This window comes from Typopeltis vanoorti, chromosome 5 (assembly GCF_054136105.1).
Source record: "Typopeltis vanoorti isolate ZY-2024b chromosome 5, IOZ_Tvanoo_1.0, whole genome shotgun sequence".
NCBI classification, from domain to species: Eukaryota; Metazoa; Arthropoda; class Arachnida; order Uropygi; family Thelyphonidae; genus Typopeltis; species Typopeltis vanoorti.
The window spans coordinates 120,415,256-120,435,299 of record NC_143553.1 but is presented as its reverse complement, the minus strand read 5'-3'; positions in this window follow the sequence as shown (position 1 = coordinate 120,435,299).

Here is a 20,044-nt window from a genome sequence, read left to right as displayed (position 1 = left end):
ATAGGTTTGTTGGGAGTGGTACTAACAAGTAGTCGCATCTAAGTAACACGCATTCCCTGCATATGAAGCAGGAATAACGCGTAGTGAAAGAAGAATAATATACATAACGTGCAACTGATATAACAGGATAATTACTATAATAATGTGTAATACAACAATAATAAATTACTACTGTAGTTGACAGTTACGTAAGGAAATATGATTGCGTGTAAAATGTTTAAAAAACAACTTTTTTTTTTCAAAGTTTGATAAAATGTGACCGTACAGAGCACGTACAATTAACGCATAATATTGTTAGTCTAGTACAAACATATATATATAACATTTGTAATAATAATAATAATAATAATTTTATATAATTGTACATTTCACAGAGAAAACATTATTATCATTCAGGCTATTTACAGTTATATGGCTAACGCATTTGCAGTCTGTTCGATGAGTTCAGTGTTCAATGTTAGTAAATTAATACCAATATTAATATTAACTATGATAATAGTGATTATGAGTATTAGTTGATTAAGCCATGCAGAGGTGGGCTAATCCCACCTACTTCGAAGCTAGGGGTTAGCTTCTATGAAGAGAATGGGATCAGCATACACTTATGTTGTTTGGTTCCTTTTATGGATGCTGGTAAATTGTGATATGTATATAGGTGCTAAGGCTATATTAACTGTATTAGTATAGTTTCCACAGTTGTGTTTTAATGGTCTGTAACTGTCTATATGTTTTAAATTTTGTGGTAGGTTGTTGAGTAGTGTGGATATAAGATATGCTCTCACTGCAGAACTCTATGAGTTGTTGAAGGTCCAGGAGGGGATGTAAAGAGTTGCTGTGGGTGATGTTATGCGATAATATGGCACTGATGTTGCTGTAGGAACATCAGTGCCATATTGTTGAAGTAATCCCTTAGTAACACTATGAAGCGGTTCAGTTATTCGTTGCTGTTGTATATCAGAGCTTCAAGTCACTGTTAAAACAATTTTCCTAGGTTAGATTTATAATTTCGTTACAAGGCTGCTTGATGTGTTTACGCAGACTATTATACTGCACCTGAGTAGCAATTCGCAAATACCTTCGTTAATAAGTATGATGCGTAGTTTAGTATGTAGGTATTGTATATGTTTTACCCATTTAAGGTAGCTATCTGTAACCAAGGGGAGGAAGTGTTTTATATTAATAAGAATGCATTATTATGCATTCTTATTAATATTTATTCATTATAATGATATTAATGATATAATTATTATAAGCTCTGAAGGTGGCAATTTTGTTTAAATCTACCACTTATAAGCATGTAAATTTGTTAAAAAAAATTCCCCTTTTCATCGAAATTCCATGGAATACATCAAGCCGGATAAATTAGAATTAATCAGATTAATTCATGTTCAAATAAAGCCTATAATCAATTACAATACGAAACCAAAAGAAAGGAAAATGATACATGCAATATAAGCCAACAGGTCACTTTTTCAGCCACGTAGAAAGCAATCATTTATACAGTATAAAGAATGCTAATATTCAGCGAATATAAATATTAATTTAATCTTTTGAGACTAGAATTCCAAACGATTTCAATTGCAATAATGCAGTTGATATCATCGCGCTGTTTTACAAGTAGGATTTCCTGTAATTGAGAATTCATATTCATTGATATTTGAACGGATTTTTGAGAATCATGTAAAGATAATTCGTACCAGTGTAAACCGAATTTAATCTCTGAAAAAGAGATTCTTTCAGGAGAATAAAAAATCATGTATTCTAGAAAATAAGTTTCTCTTCAGTCGTAATACTACTGTATATTGTATAAATATCAAATACCAGGGCCAACATGTGCTTTGGATTGTTTGATGAGCAGGAGGAAAACCACTTCTGTCACTAATTATGGTATGTGATTGGAGGATTATTCGGCCTTCCACAAATTTTTCGCTGTGCAAAGTCTCTTAATGACAGAACTTTGGCTACTTTTATAGTTAATTAACAACTTCCATTCTCACGAAGGTACATTAATTGAGGATTGAGAGCAGTCTGCCCTAACGACTGGATGTCGTTAATGCGCCTAATTTTCGCAAGTGCTCATTCTGCCGCAGCAATCCAGTTTCACTTACTGTGTTAAATCTAATTGCTTTCAAGAGAAAGCGGTGTCAAGAATAAGCTCCATCACATATTTTTCGCTCTTTTCCATTTTTTCCATATTCTTTCCTTCTATTCTCTTTCTTGTTTCTTGTGTATTATATAGAATAACCGATATTTTTGGTAAAACATATCTGTTATTCCTAGAACACCTAGTCAATTAAAATGTTTTAATTGGCGAGGTATTCTAGTGTGCGCGCTGTTAGTCTAGTGGCTTTGCGCTTCGCAACCATATGCCTGGGGAAGGAGTGTCCTAGGCTCGATTACCGTCGACGACGTGAGGAGCTAAAGGATCTGCCATAACCAAGTTAGCCAGTCTTGGGCGTGGACAGCAGGTTTTTTTTCTGCCAGTTTATGTGGGGTATTTCATCCCGCAAGCAGGCAAACAGACCCGTAAACACACAGGGATACATCCAGGAAAAGGTAGAGGCATAGGAATGACCATCCTATCCTCGTACTTCGGTACTCGAAATCCAAGCGTGAAGGTTGTTGGCCTTAAAGGACTGTTAAAGCCATGGGGATAGGATAGGAATAGGTATTCTAGTCATTTATTTTATTTGTTTTAATTAATTTATTTATTTTAATTGACTAGGTGTTCTCTAGAATAACAATGAAAATTTCGTTAAAGCGTACATGCTCATTCGGTCACAAAACAAGTTTTATAACATGTTTTGTGACCGAAATTTATTCGTACTTTCTGGCATGCACTGAGCATAACGGATACGTTAAGCTCACGCTCGGCAAGCCATTTAATAGTTCCTTGCTATATTTGTCGTCTCTGATAAGGTAATTGAACCTTGCTAATTATGTGATAATGTCCTGATGTAGGCAAGGAATAGAACAATTAAAGAAAAGTTGAATAATAATACAAATTTAAAACACGTGACCAGACTTGAAAAGTAGCAAAACAACCAAAATCAGGTTATCTTGAAAAAAATTGTGAAAGCAAATTATAATACTAAAAATTGCACTCATAACAGCGCTAATCTTCCAATATGTGTGAAATATATTATTAAATTGCCTGAGCATGTAACTTGTGGATTAAGTGGATTAGTCGATAATTTTGGGGTGAAAGGTATTGTGAATTGTGTGTGCAGTAAAAATACCATTTTAAAGGAACGAGAAGAGACCAGGAGTGATAAAGTTAAGAAGAAAAAATTACTTCAGAACGAAAGTAACCTCCCGTTCAGAAAGTTACTTTCCGAACTTCCGAAAATTACGCCCGAACAGAATTCAGGCAAATTCTGAATCCTGAATTTGCCCTACTTGCGTATATTAAACACACCTAAGTTGTTGACCATTGAAAAAGGTGATGCTCGTTCTGTATTAGCTATTATACTTAAAATTTACAATCGTTTTTATAACTTAAGCACTAGGAATGGAATAATAAAATAATTATACGCAAAATCACAATTTGTTATTTACAAGCAAAAAATCTGAAAACGTGGCAGCAGAAAACGGTTCTACGAAAGATAACTGCAAGGGATCAACAGACACAGCCCAGGGTTTTGTGAACTATGGACGTAAGTAATGGTGTCAGACTGCAGGTTGTGCTGAAAAGAAATATCATTATAGTTTATATGGTATAAATAAATAAACAAATACCTAATTTAATACTTTTTACAACAGATTATTTTTACTAGCCAGTGCAATTTATTTATTTAGGTAACGACTAATAAATTGCTGTGTTCTATGTATCATTTTAGCCGTAAACCTTTCTTGAAATGAGAAATAAGATAGGAATAAGAAGTAATAGCATTACAGAGAGATAACTAGAGTTGAAGATATTGTGAAGTGGTACGAAGCATATAGGTGGAGATGGGCTGGCCATATTAGTATACTGCAAGACGAAAAGTAAGCATATAAAGCACTGAGCGGATACTAATGGAAAGAAAGAGAGGAAAATGTCGCAACGATCAAGGTGGAGGGATGATCTACAAAAGTCTGACATGATATGGGTGACATTGGCTAAAGGCAGACATAAAGTTTGGGGTGATGTTTCTATTTTTGTTGATGGTAGTGGAGATGCTTTTTTTTTTTTTTTTTTTTTGTAGAGTACATAAGAACGATTCACGTTTTGTTTGTCTCCATGTTTCTGTAGTGGAGAGAGGATGGGAAATCTAGTCTTTTTTTTTTTTTTTTTCATAGAGGGTTCCTTTTACTAGTAATTATTTTTTTGCTCTGAGTATTTGATGTTTTTTTTTTTTTTAGAAGAGATAGGAGTTAATGATTATCCTAAGAAATGAAACGTTGCATATCTGTTTATTTATATTCAAATACAAGAGTATTACCACATTTTATTGGTAACAAAACGAGGTTAAGAAACAATTTGATCAGAGCTCTCACAAATGTTTTGTCGTCATTATTTGTTCAAATTCCAAACGAAAGCATTTTTAATTGAAAATTCATTTAACTTACTTCTTAAATTATTCTTTTCAGAAGTCGTTTAAATATACTTCTTTACATGGCTGAATTTAATGATAAAAAATATAACGCCGTTGTCCTTGAAAGGAGCTGAATGTGTCTGTAAATCTAAACAGATGACCAGAGTGAATTATGTAAGTCTTTCGGCACTTCTTCATTATATAATGCTCTTTCTCATCAGCCACTCCTTTTTGTCACATAATATTCATGGCCTTTCTTTTCAGCGACATAACTTTGTTTGCTTTTATGTTCTACTGTTTTATTCCGTCTAAATGCAACTGCCGCTGTAGTTGGGATGAACTGAATGCCTTTGTGGATCTTTGAATAGCAAGCAGATTGTAATTATCTACACATCCTAGCACTCCCTCATTACGTGATTTCCGCCTTCATTTTCTCTCTTTTTGCTCTCCTGAGTAACTTTCTTTGTTGTCATGTTTTAGCATGTAAAACCCTGGGATATAATTGCATTATTTGACTCCGTCATGAATTCAAAATATTTCTTTATTCTTGCAGTGTTCGTTTACTCTCACAGAGTGATGCTTTATAAAGGAACATTTTACATTAAGCAATATTATTAAGCATTTATGATTTCTCTTTTGCCAAAGATTAATTGAAAAAAATAATTGCCGATTGAACGATTATTATTATTTTATTTTTATTTTATTTATTCCTTGCACAGAGGCGTAGCTAGGGGTGGGGGAGGTCCTCCCTGGGTGGCACTTTGAACCTTTTTGAACTTTTATACAGTTAATTCTATTCCGGATATTGTAATACTACTGCGAATTTTTGCACAATTGCTGTAAGTGTTGCTAGTTGTGAGAGGAGTTTTTCTAAATAAAATTTATTAAGAATTACCTACATTACTATGAAATAGACTTCGCCAATGTCATCGACGATTTTGCTAATAGAAAATCAAGAAAAATAACATTTTAGAATGTTGTTTTACTTCAAAAATAAACATAGTTTTAGTTTATTTCCCTATACGTCGTTTTGATTTTTTTAGTATTTTTGATGTGTATTGAGAGCGAGGGCAAAAGCTCTAGCTACAACACTGTCCTTGCCGTATATATTCCTAGAAAACGTACTTCAACTGGGTGTGTTACTTTTTAGAAACTGAAGTTTTTTTTCTTTTTAAATAGTTATATGAATGTTGCGCAGAATGTAATATCTACGAGCATAATTGCAAACCCTTCTTAACATAAAATTATGAGAAATTTCAAATTTGAGTTAATTAATATTTTTGAAGAGTGTTTTTTTTTCTTAGAGAGGACAGAAGATAGACGAGTAAAGTTCTAGTTTCCCTTTTTTTCGAGCATTACTTCTACCTTCTCCGGTATGAAAGGAAGAAAAAGGGAGAAAACGTCAATTTGGTAGTTTGGGGTTCTACATTTGTGTGCATTTGAGTTCCTCTTTGTTCTTTTCTTGCTATTTTTTGACTATTTTCTTCCGAGCATTTGAAATTTTTGAAGAGATTAAGGATTCGATGATTTTCTCTGAGCTTTGCTTCAAAATTTGAAGCAATCTGAGCTTTGATTTTCAAAATCAAGGACAGGCACACAAATTGTAGGAGCATCAGAACGCGCACAGTTATTTACACTCTGGTTACCTTTCCATCTACAACACAATTTAGTTCATCCCAAAGACTTCGGTGGTTTAGATCTTTGTCCTTCAACCAATTCATGTAAGAGTTAACCTGTGTGTAAAAACTTTCGAAAATAATAAATTAAAAAAAGTAAATTACAGTTTTAAAATTAGAATGATATCATTTGTTAATTAAAACACTGTAATAATAGAATAGTTTAATTGTTTCTTAACACATTTTTGGTAACAAAACGGTAGTAAAGTCCACGATTTAAAACATTTTTATTATAATTTCAAATTCTTTTAAAATTCAAATATTTCCAATTATAAAAATCCTAACAATATGATGTTTAGTGGTAGAACGGTAGTTTATACCTTTCTTCATATGTGGATGGAGAAAATATTTTCCATTAGTAAACAAAATATATAAGAAAAGTGTGTCTTCTATTGCTTGTGAAAGTAGAATACGATTGTAGGAATTCTCCTCACGTAGGTTAAAAAGGTTACCGACTACCTTTGTACACAGTTTTGCTCTCGGAAGTTTTACATCAATGCTGAATTCATTTTGTATTGTAAACATCAAGACATATACATTCAGCAATGCGATTCAGTTTCTAGGAGATTGTTGCTTTCACTACGCCGGTGGGAGTTCACCGTAGTATGTGTTGCCATTGTGAAAAAATACTGTTCCAAAAATGTCGGTATGCCTGTGAATGGCTTCTCAGTAGTTTTTTATTTATTTATTTATTTTGTGTATGCGCAAGCTATTGTAATGTCTTGGTAATCCAAATCCACTGTTATTTCTTAAGCTCTCTATGATCACAGGTTTGTGAGCCAAACTATAGCACAATTTTTAAAATATATCAACAAAAGCAACAATCGTCATGTATCAAATTTGTTCTTTGTGTTATTGTAGACAAAATAGGCTCTGTGCTGAAGTTCTAAAATACTAAGACAAATTAGATTTGCACAGAATGAAACTAAACTGATGTACAAAGATTAATTATAAAATTCTTAATTTATTTAATTGAAATAAAAATGCACTATTAATTACAATTTATTTACGAAATGATTTATTTATTTTGATTTTTTATTTATTATATATTTTCAGACACCTTTTATTTATTTAGATAGTTATAATATATATTAGTGCGGTGATTAATACGAGGGAAGATTGATATGCGTGAGATGCGGTGATTGATGATTGATTCATTCAATCCAATACCCTTGGAGATTAATGGGTAGCAATGCTGTAGCTAATGAAGCTCTAACTGAGGCTCGGCTATTGCTGTTACCCTCCTGCCATGATCAGAGCTTTAATAATAGCTCAATGACCTTATCCCTACACTGCCCACTACAGACAACGGGGAATATGAAAAGCATTCTTGCTTCGCCCCTTTAAGCCAGTCCTTATAAGGACGAGGGAAGATTAATCGACCGTGAGATGCGGTGATTAATAATACCCTTGGAGGGTAATGGATGGCAATGCTGTAGCTAATGAAGTTCTAACTGAGGCTCGGCTATTGCTGTTACCCTCCTACCATGATCAGAGCTTTAATAGCTCAATAACACCTTATCCCTACACTGTCCTCTACAGATAACGGGGAAGATGAAACGCATTCTTGCTTCGCTCCTTCAAGCCAGTCCTTTTAAGGACCCTTAGAGGGGGGATGGGAAGAGTTGGATTGATATCCATATCCATACCCTTGGAGGGTAATGTATAGCAATCTGTAGCCAATGAAGTTCTAACTGAGGTTCGGCTATTGCTGTTACCCTCCTGCCATGATAAGAGCTTTAATGGCTCAATAACACCTTATCCCTACACTGTCCTCTACAGATAACGGGGAAGATGAAAAGTATTCTTGCTTTGCCCCTTTAAGCCAGTCCTTATAAGGATAGGGACCCTTAGAGGGGAAAAAGGATTCTTTCAATCCAATACCCTTGGAGGGTAATGGATGGCAATGCTGCAGCCAATGAAGTTCTAACTGAGGCTCGGCTATTGCTGTTACCTTCTTACCATGATCAGAGCTGTAATAGCTCAATAACACCTTATCCCTACACTGTCCTCTACAGATAACGGGAAGATGAAAAGTATTCTTGCTTTGCCCCTTTAAGCCAGTCCTTATAATGATAAGGACCCTTAGAGGGGAGGGGGTTTATTACTAATATCTAAACATCTCAGTCCTTTTTAGGGCTTCCAGGGCAGCGGATGGCAATGCTGTAGCCAATGAAGTTTTAACTGAGGCTAGGCTATTGACGTTACCCAGCCAAGACTAGAGCTTTTAGCTCAATAACACCCCATCCACACAGATTTTCTTCATTCAGATGACGGGATAAAGAGTCAAGGACTCAGTCCATCGCCCAGTTCATTTAAGAACCCTTAGAGGGGATTATATCTTCCGGAAGGGAAAAAAGTCCTATCCTTCTTAGGACTTGCAGGATAACAAATGGCAACGCTGTAGCCAATGAAGTTTTAACTGAGGCTCGGCTATTGCCGTTACCCAGCCATGACTAGAGCTTCTTAGCTCAACAACACTCCATCCACACAGATTTACTTCATTGAGATGACAGGATATTGCCGTTACCCAGCCATGACTAGAGCTTCTTAGCTCAACAACACTCCATCCACACATATTTACTTCATTGAGATGACAGGATATTTATTGCCGTTACCCAGCCATGACTAAAGCTTCTTAGCTCAACAACACTCTATCCACACAGATTTACTTCATTGAGATGACAGAATAAAGAGTCAAGGGCTCAGACCATCGCCCAGTTCTTATATATCATTGAGATGACAGGATAAAGAGTCAAGGACTCAGTCCATCGCCCAGTTCTTATAAGAACCCTTAGAGGGTAATGAATGTCAATACTGTAGCAAATGAAGTCCTAACTGAGGCTCAGCTATTGCTGCCACCCTCCTGCCATGATCAGAGCTTTAATAGCTCAATAACACTGACTTATCCCTACACTGACCTCTACAGATAACGGGGAAGATGGAAAGCATTCTTGCTTTGCCCCTTTAAGCCAGTCCTTATATAAGGACTATAAATTTTTGTGAAGATAAAATCAATTGCTCTTTAAAGATACGAGTAGATCCCATTCACACGAAGTTTGTGACTCTTTCATACAAGAGTATTTCGGATAGATAATAAAAAGAAAAAGCAAACTAAATAAATAAAGTATTTATTTATTTTGCTTTTTTATTTATTATATTATTTATTTATTTTGCTTTTTTATTTATTATATTATTTATTTATTTTTGCTTTTTTATTTATTATATTATTTATTTATTTTGCTTTTTTATTTATTATATAATATTTTCAGACACCTTTTATTTTTTTAGATAGTTATAATATACATTATGGAAGTATGAACAATTTCGGATATTGCTGTTACCCTCCTGCCATGATCAGAGCTTTAATAGCTCAATAACACCTTATCCCTACACTGTCCTCTACAGATAACGGGGAAGATGAAAAGCATTCTTGCTTCGCCCCTTTAAGCCAGTCCTTATAAGGACTATAAGATTTTTGTTCATACAATTTTTGTGAATGATAAAACATCTAAGAATTCTTTAAAGATATGAGTAGATCCCATTCACACGAAGTTTGTGACTCTTTCTTACAAGAGTATTTCGGATAGATAATATTTTTGATCATTCGTAGACTAAACAGGATGAAAATGGAATTCTGCTTTGTCATTTCTTGCCTCCAATAAGATGGTTTTACATCAGGCAATGAAATGCATGTACCACATAAAAACATTCACAAAATATCCATGCCACAGGCAGAATTCGAAACCGCAGCCGATTACCTAAAGAGCGAAAAAGTTATTCACTGGTCATGGTTGGCCGATAATATAATAATCCAACATAATATTTCATTGTTAGTTTCCTTAGCATTTTTTTTCTCTGGATCGGGGTTATAATGTTCAGATTTTTTTTTTAAATTTCATATATTTTCAGTTCATTTTTTTATATTTGAAAACGCGCACACAACTGCACTGACCTATTTTCGCACCGAACACTATTTTTTGTTTAAATATAGACGAATGTTATGAATTTTAAGTTTTTTTCTTGTATATTCGCTTTAGATGTACTTAATTTTATAATTTTGGTATTGAGAATATCTGTTAATACTTCTAATGGGTTTAAATTGGAGGATTTAGTGCAAAATTAGGTATAAGAAAATCATGTCGACAGCCTCTAAAACAACAATCAAGGAAACGATCCGAAAAATTATAGAATCCCATGTATTATAAAATTCTTAAAACTAAGACAGCATTCATTAACCATAGCGGTACTGTGGATATAATTTTGTTCTCTCTTTAATTAACGTGATGTGGATGCAACCGAAAACTCAAAGGGCAATTTTAACAGTAATCCAAACTACCAAATTCATCCAGAGAAGAATTAACAATAAATCATCTCTATCTACAGTTTTACTCGTATGTTGTTGAATAATTGTGAAATAATAACTGTCATTTGTATCACAAAATCAGTTTATAACTTGATTTGCACCCATAAATGAAAATATAGTTGATAAACTTGAGTAAATTGTATTCATATAGATCCTAATTATGATATAATATGACACTGCACGATTTGTCGTGAACGTAAATAAATTCAGTGAATTTGGTTAAATTTAGGTGTATTAAAGTTAAAATTTCGTCAATATGTTTCAATTCGTAATTGAAACGTATTGAAATGACACAATAATTATTTGTAGGATTAGGATTTTCAGAAAAATGTGTGCAGATAGAATCCTGGAATAATTTGTACTATTTAATATAATTACTTGAACAACATAACGTTACGATACATATTGCGAAAACTACAGAAATATTGACAATCACAAATTTAGGTATAACACCTTTCAAATGTATTTTTCACAGTTATGAATAGCTTATGCATTTGAACATCTGCAATGTGTTATAGTAACTTCAGATTTGTGTTCGTAAGTGATGATAAGTATTTTGGTATCTTTTATTGCAGCAAAATCGGAACATTTAATTAGTAAATCGATTAGAAATGTACTTTCACTAGACCATTTAAGAAAAAAATTAAGAAGGAAATAAACGGCTTTGGGATCATTTCATGCTTCTTTGAGGTATTCTACACTCAAAGAATGCGATCATTTTCTTACCGATTTACACATAATGTTCAACAAGGTTATTAATTTATCCATTATATAAAAGTCATACTATTTATACGAAGTGATCAACATTAAAGTATTCCTGTTTAAGGCATTGTAGAGCGCCATCCAGTAATCCAAATGCTGCAAACTTTGCATGAATACATTGTGAGTCATGTGGAAGTTTCGAAAATTCAACACCAGGTGCGCTGCTATGAAATTTGGAATTTGAGTGAATGGAAATTTCAAATGTATGGAATTTGCATACACGCAACTCGATAGATGCCAGGAGGGTTTAAAAAGATGAACACGGCATTTTCCCCTTCACCCTGTCTGTTAATACCGTCCACAGTGTTTGCACCAACGTGCTTTGCTCGTGAAGTGCTACAGCCTAGACAATTGCAATGTTGTTTCTGCACTCCGCGAATTTCTTCTCATGAACACATATCAATGAAGTTCACTCCCAATCTAAATCATGGGATGATTTAGATAAAACATTAGTTTTATTATGTTTTTATGTTAAGAAAATTCAATAATTTTGCCGAAAGCGAAACATTATTGCATTAAAGTTAATTTTTTTCAGCATTACTTGGTTCAAGAAACGGAAATTGTAGCACCCAGATGCGTTTTTAGACGGCGTACCTTTTCTGGTAAAGTATGATCAACATTAATATTTCAACTGAATCGATACTGTTAGCTTTCACAGAAGCATCTAGTGGTAGTGAAATATTACACATCTGTCCGCGATTTTCATAAAATAAAATAAAAAATATAAACATATTTTGCTTTGAAAGTTCTTGCTTCTAAAGATGAGGACCATTCAAAGAACTGACTATCAGTTGAGCATCTGTTTTGCATAAGCGTATGTGGAATGCAATACAGAATATTTTGGAACAAAACAAAAAATTCTCCATAAATGAATCTTATTATCTTTGGTGATGTTGCCACTGTCTTAAGACACTATAGGCTCTAGGAGTTGTGACGTGATTCAAGTCACCAGAAGCCTTTCATTGAAAATTAATAATGAAAGCATTCTAATTTATTCAGAAGATACTTTTCTCTTTTCAACAATCTGAATTAATAAGTAGGGAAATCGTTTTGGATGGAGTTTACGACAAGCTGTGATGAGGCCTTTAGAACTTGAGACATTATTTTTTTTTTCGAATTCGTTGTTTACCTTACTTAACATCATCGCATCTCGAAGATATAACGTTTCCATAAGTCAAAATGTTAAAAAATTACATTGAAAAATAGTGAGTGATAAACAATTGAAATCATGCATTCTTTAGTAAGATTGCATGCATGCATGCTATTCACTGCAAGTTTATTATTCATGAAGTCTGCTGTGCCAACGTCAGAATACAATAGAAATTTCTAGTAATGGAACAATCAAATATAATTTTTATTACAGAAATCCATCTTAGTCCGTTCTTTGTGTTCCTTCCAAATAGAAAAGTATCAATTGTAGACGGAACAAAACAAAAACAAAACAAAACATTTTGTTTTCAACCATCTGATGCGATGCGTGAAACCTAATTCTATTCTATAGTATTATCTCTCTCTCTCTCTCTCTCTCTCTCTCTCTCTCTCTCTCTCTCTCTCTCTCTCTCTCTCTCTCTCTCTCTCCTCATGGTAAAACTTGGAGAACTCACAAAAGAATCCAATAAGGAAATTTCCTGGTTTACACAAATAATAATTATAAATAAATAATAAAAATAAAAATAAAGTTCTTATCGGCAAAACAGGTAAATAAAGTGATATCATAATAATAATAAAAATGCAGTCATAATAGATAAAATGAAGAAATCGTCAAATGCCATCGCAATCAAGAGTAGCAGAGCTCTTTTTTCCGTAAATTTGCAATGCGTGGTGGTAACTAATTGACATTTCAAGTATCTCAGTTCATGATTTACGATAATTTTAGGGATATTGGTGTTGCCGTCTTGACCTTAAATTCCAATTCCCAACATTGTCTGAAATAACATGAGATATAGTCGTTTTAATGAGTTTATGAGGATTAAACATCTGAATTTACTGCAGATAAAAAATATATATACTACAGTAGACTATTTTCAATTTTCGATGTGCCATTTTATCCAATATTATCCATTTTACTCATTTTATTTATCCACTCCATCCAATAACACAACGTTCGCTGTGTGATTGGATAGAGTTTACGCTTTACAACTGAGTTTAGCTAAATAAATTGATTTAATTGCCATGCGGAAAAAACCTGGAATCCTACTTAGTGCAGGTGAGAAGTGGCTTGAATAAAACTCTATGTTTGGTCTCAATGCTCATTATTTCATCACTTCAATAAGCATCTTGGGGGTCTTACTCCTAGCGAAGATATAACCTTATTTTGCAGTTTTCCATATACTCTAAACGTGAACTCTTATTTAGTAGGTCTTATTATCATTATTATCGGTGAGACAGTGATTATGGTGATGATGATAACATCCATTTTTGCCTTTTACTAAGTTTTTTTTCTATCCGAGATGTACCCTACGAGTAATATTTAAGTTAATTTTCCTAGCTTTAAACAAATTAAATTTATTTATATACTTTATCTCTAGAATCTACATATTCCAGTAATATGGGTTTGATTTATTTTTTATTCTATACATGAAGTATTTTTTTAATAATAATAGTGTGTTGCAGACTTATAGGTAAAACTACATGTTTCTCGTATACATTACAGACCACATAATATAGGAAGGTACTAAGAATGATGAACTCTAAACAATGCAACATAGTTTACAGTTAACAAGCTTCAAGAGAAATGTTATCCTAATTTGCCATATCGAACATTCTCCGTCAGCACAACTAATCATCAGAGATCAACAGCGACTGACTTCGTTAAAATAGGAAACGACTATGGTGAAAGAGACCCAAGAAATAATCAGATTATCGAATAGATTGATGGAAACGGATAAAAGAGTGCAATTCGCTTATCGGCATCGGTTTTATTGAGTGATGAATCACATTCTTGATCGAATCGTAGATACGGCTGCTGCTAGGAGATTTATTTATCATAGCGTATCTTTGCCCTTGTTAAGGGCGTTGGCAGTTGTTATGAGGTGAATGATTCTAGTCTGGTTTGATTAGATTGGCAATTTGGTGTTTGCTGCTGTGTGGTGCTTAATGCACTGTATCGCAGTGCAATGACATGGTCAGTGGGAAGACGGTGCAAATGTTAGTGTGACCAGTACAAGATTCTGCTTGAACTGTATAAATAATCTTTGGATAAATTTAGATGTCAGATGAAAACAAGATCGACGACTTCACTTTTGCTGTGGAACTAGCAATCAAATTTAAAAAACGTCATTGGCAAAAATACTGTAATTTATTAAAATTAATGGTATATCTGACTAGAAGAATGGCTTATTTTAACGCGGTCAAAGTGGACCAATAACGTATTAATGTTTTAAATAAAGAGTTTCTGAAACATTTTAGGGTTCTGTGAAATTTTTCTAGCACGCCATGTGTTTGATACGAAGTATATGAATTAAATTTCATACATACGCATCTTATCACACATATGAAATATAAGCCATATATGGTGTATATGGAATACAACTAACTTTCAAGAAGGTTAGAGATTTATTCCAAGTAAAAGTTCAAATCATATTTTTTTTAATTTGTAGGAAGTAGAAAATTTGGCAAAACGTAAGATAGGATCGACTATTTATAGATGATCGGTTGATATTTTGCTCAGAGTAAATTATCAAAATATGATTCATCCTTAATAAAACTAAATACGATCACTCACTTTATGGGTTTGGTTTCCTTTTTTGTTCTTAGGTTTTGTTTTGGGTGTTAAGACCGGTCCTAGTTTTCGTATTTATGCAATCTTTAAACCGAATGAATTTAACGTAATAGCATCAGAGTAAAAGGCAATAATAAATTCGATAGGAATTTAACAGTGTACAATAAATGATACATTAATTTTCAACCAAATTACAGTCAAATTAAACAGATAAGATGTTATAAAAAACGATTGCAAAAATGTCAGTGTGGCGAATGATCACGTGAATAAGTTCCACCAATTAAAAATGGCCATGGTTCTAAACTTGCCTGAGTTTTACTAATTCCTGAAAATCGTTCATTACTTATATCTAGCGTAAAAGAAAAAGAGACATAGAAGTATTATTATTATTATACTTTCTTGCTAAATGAAAACACCGTCTCAAAATTTCAAACGAATCGTTAGTAATTTCTAAAGCGTAAAACAAAACAACCAATATGTAGTATTCATAAAATTTACTTGATACAACACATTCACTAATTCAAAATAAGTTATTTTATATTGTATTCCCACACGTCGTAAGTTGCAAATGCCTGTACTGCATGAGTTGTACCTCGGGGGGGGGGGGGGGTAGGCGACATTGGAAAAAGGACAATGTGAGCTCATTGAAATATGATTTAATAAAATGTAGTTTCATACTTTATGGATAATAGTTTAAAATTAAGTAATGTAATTTTTAAATGATAGAAATTAAGAAAAAAACGAAGTGCCTTAAAAAGTCTTTAGGATTAATTGGACCATATATAGATGGTGACGAATAGTTTGTGATGAATAGCCACTTGTGTTTTTATAGGTGTTGGGAAAAGTGTCAGGATTATGGATGAGCCTACGTGGAGGCATTCGTTCGAAAAACCATCTGTGTCAGGTGCCGGCCTTATTGCTTGTTACTCCGGAGAGAAAAACGTGTAAAGAAAGTCAAGCTGCAAGAAGATAGAGACATCTATAGATAATGTATGATGTGTCGGTATCAGGCGAGTTTAGTTTACTTAAATATAAAGAGCTAATAAGCTTCAACTTGAAAATAGGGTTTAGTTTATGTTAATATGAGAACCAATATATGTATACTTTTGCGCAAAGATTATGGGTAGTAACATGGCTTAATTACAGCTGAAGAGGAGTTCATTTTATGTAGAGTTTCGGCGAGAATTACGAGAAAATTTCCCTTTTTATGAAAAATATAGAACTAAATCCCATCTAGGACATGGACAATCTTTTGATATGCAACTTTTTTCCTTGTTGCATGTATCTGTATTTTGCCAAATAATTTTATGTAAGACCATAAAATAATACATATGGGAAATGAATAAAATAATAAAATATTGAATACCAAGTTATTTTATGGAAGATAATTAAATAATTTGTTTCTTTGATGTGATGTACACTTATAGGAATTATTATAATCATCGAATTCTCTCTCTCTGTGTGTGTGTGGGTATATATATATCCACATATTGGATCATATATGGATGGAGACGAATAGATGGTGATGAATAGTCACTTATGTTTTTATAAGTTTGGGAAAAGTGTCAGGATTATGAATATTCAGGAAAATGATCTATAATTTAATTGTCTAATCAAAAATCATAAAATGCTTGAACGCTTTTTGTAGAATAATGCATTAGCTTAAGCAGTAATCAGAGTTTACGTTTTGTAGTAGCATAAACCCGAGTTTCTTAAAACCTTCTCCATACAATTTGCCCAATGGTTGGTAGCAGAAAACAAAAATATTGCCTGTTTATCGTCATCAGTGAAATTCATGCTAATGATCGTTCATTACTCGAGTGGTTTCCAAGGATAACAGCATGGAAGTTCATTGAGTTTTGTGTGTGTGTGAAGTTCTCCCTTATGTATATAAAAAAGAGATTGAACACAGATAATTTTATGGGAAAATCTGTCACTCTTTTTTATGAAAATACGTTCGACAGTAGATAGGTATCGGTATCTTGTATGGCATAAAATGATTTTCAGTTCAATGGGGGCTGAATATCTTGAGCACTGGAAACTTAAACTGTGCATTTGGAAAAGAGGTGTTTATTATACATTTTAAACCTTTTAAATGTTGATTATTTTTAAATTACAGTTTCAAGTTTATATACAAGGCATCATATGTGTATCTGAAGTGACTAAATGCTCTTTCGATTAAAAAAATCTAATAAGGTTACGCACATATTAATACTTACAGCTCCTGCAGAAAGTACCTACTTTCCTTGAATTTGGTCTGGACAATCCACTGTATACCACTGTACACTAACTTCCATGCACCTGACTGTCAGTATAAATAAATGTCAGTAGTTTTATGTGCTTTCTGATCATGATAGTGTATTGTTGCGGTACTACTTTAGTGATCGAATCTCTTTTTGCATATTATATTTGAAAGATCGTTGTGCGTTAGCGTTGCAAACACTCAAATTTCCTAAAGCAGATGACTTCACTATTTGAAAAGTTGGAATGAAGAAAATCAACAATTATAAAAAGAAAGAAAGAAAATCATGGTCAGAATGATTATTTGGTATTAGGAGAGAAAAAGAACGGTAGAAAAATGAACAAGTTTAATTGGATAAGCAAACGGATTTTGACATATATCAGCATAAAAATTAGATCTTCTCAGTTTGACACTCTCTGACATGGAATATCAAAATGAACGCATACGCGAATGCCAACTTTGAGACCAAAAATGTATACGGGTTTAAAACGTATGAGAATAAAGCTGGAAGAAACGCAACTTTGTTTTTATAATGAAAAATATATGGGAACTGGCATTTTGAAGATAGGAACTAAGACTGCACATATTTGGAAATCGGATGTGATTTTATTTTTATTTATTTATGGTAAGTTTGCTTATTTTTGTATTTTTCTTTCTGTCACTTGAAACTGGCAGAGGATTATACAGTAAAGTATTCCTTATTAAACTAAACTAGATACGTGGATAATTTCACTCACTATCTCTACAAGCCGTGGTCTCCACAAGCTCTTCCACGTTCCGCTATTGCTTTCCGCCAAACACACCTGGCAGAACAGTGGTAGTAAGATGACTCGTGATGCTAGTGTTGACTGAAAGTTTTATAAAAGCACTATCTCAAATTCGTCAGTTACGTTAACTTGCGGCTTCTTGAGGAAAACAAAAATGTATCGACAGTATTTACAAAAGCCATTGTTACCGAATAGGCCACGACAGAAATATCTTTCCCATGATCGATGTAAACAACTCTTCAAGTTAATAGTGTGTAGGCCGTGTGCCAGAAGTTTCTATTTATACTAATGATCTGAGATCAGATTACCTGTTCAACAGCAGTATTGAACATCGGTTTCTAATAACTAATACGAAATACTGCACGCGGAATGTAGTCATCGGAAGTATGCGACTAATGGGAAATATTGGAGTGGACGACTCGCGCCATTCCATTTAAACAATGAATAAGGGAGCAGAAATATTTCTCCATTTGACTAACGTGGCGAACATGAAAAGGTCAAAATTAGTATAATATTTACCCAAACAAGAAACTAGTGTAATATGCTGTTGACTGAAATGAGATGGGAATCAATTACGATTTGAGGAGAAACTAACAATAAAAAATAAATCAAGATGTTTTGATGATAAACCAGTCTACAACTTGATGCCAATTGGATTTCTGCATATAATGCATCTCTCAATTTTATAAGAAAAAAATTGCAAAAAAATATATATAAGTAACACCTCTTATTTCCGTATAGAGAGTAGACGAGGCCGCTTTAGTGTTATTTGTGTGTGTGTCCTTAATAACTATCACACTGAATATCAATGTATCAATGGTAGAATAATATATAAAAATATATATTAGAAATAAAGAAACTTGATTATTATTTACTATATTAACATTCAGGAATATGAGATAAGAATAAATCGAAGATGGTCACTTAAAAAGAATGGTAGAAGAAAAGATTATAAAACATGTATTTTAAGCAACAATAGCAGGAAAAAATCTAAAGCAAAGAAAGACACAATGGACTGATTTAGTAATCGCAAAGTAGGAGTTCTCAAATGAGATATTTGAAAATTCCCACAGTTTATAAAAATATTTTGATAGACCAGAAAATGAGGATGGTGTTTACCAATTTGTAGGAGAAGTAATAAGTCTATAGAACATTATTATATTAAAGCACTATGAAGTTATTATAAACTTTGCAACATACCGGTTGTAAAATACTTTATAGACTATTGTGGAATGTTGCAAAATACTTTATAGTAACTTCGTAGTTACTGTTGGTAATATTTTCACATTAATACACTCTGAAATCAAATTTTGTTTCCTTATGTGCCTCGGCATCGTTTTAAAATCACGATGTTTTAGGTATGTTCTCCATTACAAAATAACATTTGTATTGTTATATTTCCAATACCGTGATCTCCTATCATGGTAGAATGTACTAAACCATCTCTTCCATGTACTAAAACATAAAATGTAAATTTTGTTATATCTGAAATATATTTATGTCATATTGGAAATGATAGCTTAAAGGGCTTCATTTGGGAGAGAAAAAATAATAATATAAATAGCGAGTATTATACATTACTTCTTTTTCATAGCCTATTATATTGAAATGCAGAAAGTTTCGAAAAATTAGACCAGAGAAGTTACGAGAATAGAAACTTTAGCATTCGATTTGCCATAAGTCGATGAGCTGCGACTAGGTGATAATGTATTTACCTTTTATTGATGCTTCCTTGATTTCACTTATTAACAGCTGTTTTGAATAGTTGGTTTTCTGCATAGACTAAGAAATGTTTGTTCAAATTACATAAGTTCCAAACATTTGTAATAAAAACGGTCCCTCGTCAAGTAACTCCAAAACTACTTCACATACGAATCCCTGTGCTCTATCTCCGATCACATTAAACTGAATGCAACTCCACCATTTGGCCAATCGTCAACTGTCCATCATGTGCCGAGCATCAGCTCAATTGAGAAATATAGAAAGGCCGACA